Source organism: Colobus angolensis, unplaced genomic scaffold, assembly GCF_000951035.1.
Source record: "Colobus angolensis palliatus isolate OR3802 unplaced genomic scaffold, Cang.pa_1.0 Scaffold151, whole genome shotgun sequence".
NCBI lineage: Eukaryota > Metazoa > Chordata > Mammalia > Primates > Cercopithecidae > Colobus > Colobus angolensis.
In genome coordinates, this window is record NW_012114611.1 from 676,717 (window position 1) to 683,453 (window position 6,737).

Below are 6,737 nucleotides of genomic sequence, written 5' to 3' on the forward strand. Positions count from 1 at the left end.
GCCAGCTGTAGCATATATGCTAGCTCTATCTTCAAAGGGAGGCTTTGGGAAAGCAAGGAATTTTTGCATCCACTAAAGCACAGAGCTAAAAAAAATATTGGGGGGAGGGGAGACATCTACTGAGGGAACGCCACATGCAGGGTAACATATTTTCTGAAGTACTATCCTGTATTGATATTGTATGCTCTTTAACATTCCCATGCTGCCTGCCACTTTCGCTGGAGTCTTGATACTTGATACTGTTAATGCAAAATAAGTAGCAGGCCATTAGTCTGGAGTTGTTTTTGTACCCAGAAAGCAACTCAAAATTTAGAGGTATTCCTTGTACCTTTTTTTTTTTTTTTTGAGACGGAGTCTCGTTCTGTCATCCAGGCTGGAGTGCGGTGGCAAGATCTCTACTCACTGCAATCTCCACTTCCCGGATTCAAGTGATTCTCGTGCCTCAGCCTCCCGGGTAGCTGGGATTACAGGCACTTGCCACCACGTCTGGCTAATTTTTGTATTTTTAGTGGAGACGGGGTTTCACCATGTTGGCTAGGCTGGTCTCGGACTCCTAACCTCAGGCAATCCGTCTGCCTCAGACTCCCAAAGTGCTGGGATTACAGGTTTGAGCCACCGCGCTGGGCCCCTTGTACCTGATTCTGAATGGAGTTTCAACCAATCACAAACAACCAGCCAAGTGGTTATATAATTAGGGACCTCCCGTGTGACCATATCCAAATAAGGCAAACACTTAGCTGTAGCCAATTAAATTTCTTTACTTTCGTGTTCAGCCTAAGAAGTCTGATGCCTGGGCAACTAGAGCAGGGGTGTCTGAGCGTCTTCTGGTTTTGACTGCTGTCCGATTCAAAATGTAAGTTTGTTTTGTCTGAAATTTTTATTTCTACAATACCTATCCAGAAATCAGTCTAGGCTGGATATTTGAAGGAAGAAGGGAATAACTGGCTGGCATATTAATCATCTGTTGGAAATCTCTCTTCTCCTTACACATTTTCATCAACTTCTTTAGGAAGTGTAATTACAAGCGTTTTCCCACGAGCAGCCCCGACTAATATGCATCAAGCTGCATGAATTCCGAAAAGCCTCAGAAAACCTGTGGTCTGAAACCCTACTATGCTTGAGGTACAGGAAAGGATACTATCAAAAGGCATCATGCAGTTGGTACGGAACTGGGACAAGATTTTGGTGGCAGGATGGCCAAGTGCTAGGCCAACTGACAGTCTCCAAACCATTAGCACAGCTCCTATTCTGAGTGGAGGAGTAAAAACAACTGTTGGAGAACTTGGATGTCATCCGCCCTTGTCAAACCATTTTCAGGATTAATGTACAGCTCTTTCCACTACACCACACAGCCTCCTCTAAACACCCTCCCTGCACAGAACTTACCCCTAAAGCACCAGGAACCTAGCTGGCCTACAGTTGAGCTTAGGAAAAACCTGAGTTGCTCCAGAGTCAAACTGCGGTAACTTTGAGTTAGGCCAAAGTAGAGCCGCACAGACCCCCTGTCGTGCAAGTGCGTGTCTCCTTCAGAGAAAGGCGTGCGGAGGTAGACGAGACCAGGGGTAGCAGCCAGCCTCTCCCATCGCCAACGCCCTGCGCCGCCAGAGCGACTGGAGCAGACGCGAGCGCCGGGCACGCCGCCGGTAGCGCGCACGCTCAGTCCGAGGCCGCACGGGAGGCGGGCTGGCGTGCGCGCCCCCGCGGTGGTGGGCGGGGTCCGGGGCGGGGCCGCAGGAGCAGTAGGTGTAGCAGCTTGGTCGCGACAGGTGCGCTAGGTAGAGCGCCGGGACCTGTGATAGGGCTGGTAGCAGCGCAGAGGAAAGGCGGCTTTTAGCCAGGTAAGGGCCTTCTCTCTCTACAACCGGAGAGTGCGCGAAGACCCTGGCTTCTCTCCGCACCCTCTTTCTCCTTCGACTTCTGGGGCGGGGGGAGTGCAAGGAGTGTGAGTCCCTTCCCCTCGAGATAAGGGGTCGAGGGACGCTGATCCTCCGTTCTTTCCTCACTTCTGGGGCCTGCGCTGGGGTGGGGAGTGCTTACGTCGGGCTGAGCCTTTGCTGCCCAAGGGCGGGAGCTGCAAATACCCCGTCCTCTCCCACCGAGAACACTCCATTCTAACTGTATACTTTCTGGTGTGGTGGAGGAAGGTGGCAATTCATTAAAACTCCAAATACCCTCCTTCCAGGGAAATACTCTAATACTCACCTGCTCTTTTTCCTTCGTTTTCAGCCATTCCCTCTCTTTTCGATTTTTTCTCCCCTTCCATTATGCCAGCTGAACTCTGTTTAAGATACTTACACCCTTTTGAGGAATGTTGAGAATATAGCAGTCCTTGCGGCCGATGTGTCATCCCCGAATCGCTATCTTGTATATATCGCTGGCATTTGCCCCCGACATATGTAGATGTTAATGTAAGGTAATTGTACACCCCTGGCTACATATACCAAAGCTTGAAGTTGTAGCTGCTAGGAACGAACCATCTGGCACCCTTCCTAGCCTCCTTACTGATGCTTGCAAGAACGGTTTAGCTGATCCTGGTGAGAGATATTTGAACTACTGTTGTCTTGCACCTAATTCCAGCCTTCAAAAGTCTGCCTTGGCCGGGCGCAGTGGCTCACGCCTATAATCCCAACACTTTGGGAAACTGAGGCGGGAGGATCACTTGAGCCCAGGTGTTGGAGACCAGCCAAGGCAACTTAGCAAGACCCTTGTCTCTACAAAAAAAGAAAAAAAAAGTCTAATCCATCCAGATCTGCCTAATCCTAGATGGTTCAATTGACTTGACTTTTCAGGTTAGTCAAAGGTACTTAGGGAGTTACCAGTTTTTAAGACAATGCCCATTTTGGGGAGAAGTTTTCTTTTGCAGTAAGTATTCTTTTGCTCTTGATTTAAATGGTTTAACAGAGTACCTTTTATCTGCTTAGTTACCAATACTATTCACAAATGCTAAATATTTCAGGAGCCATGAAATAACACCAATCCTTTCTTCTGAGGTATGATGTAGACACAAAAGAACAGACCCCCAACAAACATGTTCTGAGTTCCTGTAGAGATACAGCCTGGATGCAAGATGATCACGTTTTAGATAGACCTTCAAAAAATTGTAGAGTTGGCGTGAAAGAAGACCAAAAAAAGTGCGTGTTCATTTATGTTTTCTTGTTTTGCATTGATAGAACAACATATAATGTACTAAGTCATTAGTTTAGGAACTTATTTCATTCTTTGGATAAAATATTGAGTGCCTTTCATGTGAATCCTACTGTGGATCCAAAGTGCCAAACGTCTTTACCCTGAAAGAACTTAAAATCAAATGGGTTAGACAGATCCACATACAATTTATGGTATTAGTGAAGTCATTTCTATACTAGAGGTCAGCCCAGGGTACTGTAGGAACATAGGGAATATAGGTGTTTTGTTTTGTTTTTAAATTCTCTCTCCTGCTTTTCCTCAATAAACAAAAACCTCTGAGTAATAATGAGTGATTCTCTTCAGTCTATGTATTTGTATCACTTTCATATTTCTTACCCTGCTTTCCTTCAACTCCATGGCCTATGGAAAATGGGATTAGACCCTGTTGTTAATGTGGCATTTAGTAAACAGTTGAATCTGTTTCCACGGTTCTGTATTGGGTTGGGAAGTGTTATCAGTTAGTCCCTGGGAAGAGAACAGTATATTGGCAACATTAGCAAAGGAGTGCCATTTTGTAAAAATTACCTCATTGTATAACTTTCTTTAACTTGGTACACTCAAGCTTTGTTCCAGACTCTGGTTAAAGGTGGGGCTAAATTTCAACCTAATAATTCTAAGAGAAAGCTTCAGAAGCCAAAACAATTCACATCTTGGTGACAGGGGATCCTTTTTCCTGCTAAGGTGCCCTCAAAATGTTTTTCTCTTTCTTTTTTCTTTGGTGGGGAAGACAGGGTGGATAGGTGGGTGGGGAAGAATGTTTTTAAGTATAATTTTGACTACTGTTTCTTCAGGTTTCAAATTCTTATATTTTCTCTGGTATTTTTCACCAGTTAACTGCAATTAACTTAGAGCCCCTGTACCAAAAAAATTTATCAAAGACATACACACACAGACACAAAAGAATATTGAGAGTGTGGGAGTTCATTAGACATCTTTGGCATAATAGGCCACCTAACCACGAATTGGAAGAATTTGTTATTATTTAAATTGACAGTGAAACTAGTTTCAGGCATTGTTAATTCTATACACTACTAGATAGATGACTTTTAAATTAGAATTGTACTGTTTCCGCAGATAGGAGAATGTATAACTTGAGTCCTAAGTCAATAATTTCCATTAGAAAAGGCAATTGTTTTTTAAGTTTGCTATTGTCTTTCACTCTATGTTTTTTGGATAGAAAATTAAGGTACTTCATTTTAGATGGCATACAGTAATCTCCAGGTGAGGTTACTTAACACAGCCTCTTCAGGTTATTAACAAACCAGTGGTTGTAAATGAAGTAGTTTCTACTTAATGATTGTGGAGTTACTATTCTATGGTGGATGATACTCTTGGTAGGACCATACTGATGAGTTTATTCTGAAGCTGGGTGCAGAGTCCTCAAGACTCAAATTATTGTGCTACTGAAGACCTCTTTTCATAAAAAGGATGGAGTTGGACCTAACAAGCAATCCATTATTCAACATATCAGATGATTTTTTGATATATGAAAATTTTCTAGAGACTTCCCGTGTCCACTTATCAGAAGTTAACAAGATACCATGAAAATTTTACATTCTTTTGATTTTCTTTTAAATAATTTCTTAATACTACTACCCTGAAACTAAGAACTTTCATCTTTAGGGGAAAAAAAGATGCAACTTTTTTGTACTTCTGATAGCAAGTGTGGATCTATTTTCCCCCTTATTTATTCTGTAACAGAGCTTGTGATATGGAAAACTTTACCGTCCTTCAAATATGTTTTGTCTTGCACAGAGTATTGCCATTTTTTGTTTCATTACCCATAAATTAGTCCCAATATCCATTTTACTTAGTTTTAGATTTCCACAATCTTTTTTCTTTTTCCATAAACTGAAATTCAAGCTAATGCCCCAGGACTTACTTATTTTCATAGTCAGTTTTACTAAACAGATAACATTTGCTCAGATTTGGCTTCTGAGCAAAAGTTTGGCTTCCAGCGCTACAGGAAAGCTGTTTGTCCATGCATAGTATCCAGTGGTTTCTCTCTAATGGCCTCTCCCTCTCCTTTTCCTTACCCCTTGGCAATAATTGACCAAGTGAACAACTTGTCTAGTTTTTCCTTTCATTTGCTTTTCTTGACATGACAACTATCTGGTTCTGCATTTTCTAATCCAACCACTCACTCCCATACTCCGTTAACTCAGTCTTCTTTCTCTGAAATGCCGGGTTCGCCATAGCCCTGCTCAGCGTCCTGTTCTCACCATACTTTCTCCCTGTGTAATCTGATTTATTTCCATGACTTCCACTATCACCTCCATGTAAGTGGCCTGAAATTTTATCTTTTTAAAAAACTTTTTTCATATTGTATATATAATTCTTATTTTATTTTCATATATACCAACACATTTAAAAATAAAAATTATAGATACTTATATTATTGTAAAATAAAAATTATGTATGTTTATTATAGAAAATGTGGAAAAAACAGGCCAGTGTGATGGCTCATGCCTGTAATCCCAGCACTTTGGGAGGCTGAGGCAGGTGGATCACTTGAGGTCAGGAGTTCGAGACCAGCCTGGCCAACATAATGAAACCCCATCTCTACTAAAAATACAAAAATTAGCTGGGCGAGGTGGCACACACCTGTAGCCCCGGCTACTAAGGAGGCTGAGGTGAGAGAATCGCTTGAACCCAAGAGGCAGAGGTTACAGAGAGCCAGGCTCACACCACTGCACTCCAGCCTGGGTGACAAAGCAAGATTCCATCTCAAAAAAAAAAAAAAAGAAAAGAAAACGTGGAAAAAACAAATTGTAAAGAAGACAAAATAACCCATGTTCCACAATCTGTTCCAGAGAGATTTACCATTTGATATATTTCAGTGGTTTTGTTTTCTTTGATACACACACACACACACAAACGCAAAGGTAATTGAACTACTGCTGTTACAGTAGATATTTTGCTTTATATTATTTTTCATAGCATCAAAATTTTTTGAAAACATTTTAATGGTTATTTAATCTCCATTGTAATCTATTTAATAATTTATTGTATTGAGGTTGCATAATTGAATTGTGTTTTGGTTTTACATTAAATGCAAAAAAATTGAGAACAAATTTATGTGTAAATCTTTGTGCAAATCACTCATTATTTCCTTAGATTAGATTCCCAGAAGTTGAATTACCAGGTCAAGGGGTGTGAAAACTTAAAAATACTAAACCTGCTCCCAAATTGCTTTTCGTAAAGATTAGACTAATTAACATTCTCAACTGCAGTGATTGTGAGTGCCCATCTTAGTGCAGCCTTGGTAACATTGAATATTATTATTATTATTGAGATGGAGTCTCGCTCTGTTGCCCAGGCTGGAGTGCAGTGGCGCCATCTTGGCTTACTGCAACCTCGGCCGCCAGGGTTCACGCCATTCTCCTGCCTCAGCCTCCCACATAGTTGGGATTACAGGCGCCTGCCACCACGCCCGGCTAATTTTTTTGTGTTTTTAGTAGAGAGGGGGTTTCACCGAGTTAGCCAGGATGATCTCCATCTCCTGACCTCGTGATCCGCCTGCCTCAGCCTCCCAAAGTGCTGGGATTACA

The 6,737-nt window shown here is 42.1% G+C and overlaps 1 protein-coding gene across 1 annotated transcript in view; it reads left to right on the forward strand.

Moving 5' to 3' along the window:
* Positions 1–1,688: 1,688 nt before the first annotated feature.
* Positions 1,689–6,737, forward strand: part of LIMA1 (LIM domain and actin binding 1) — a 104,686-nt gene continuing 99,637 nt past the window's right edge. Inside the window, exon 1 of the mRNA XM_011936287.1 lies at positions 1,689–1,838. The gene's annotated coding sequence lies outside the window, so the exon portion shown is untranslated. The remainder of the gene's footprint in view (positions 1,839–6,737) is intronic.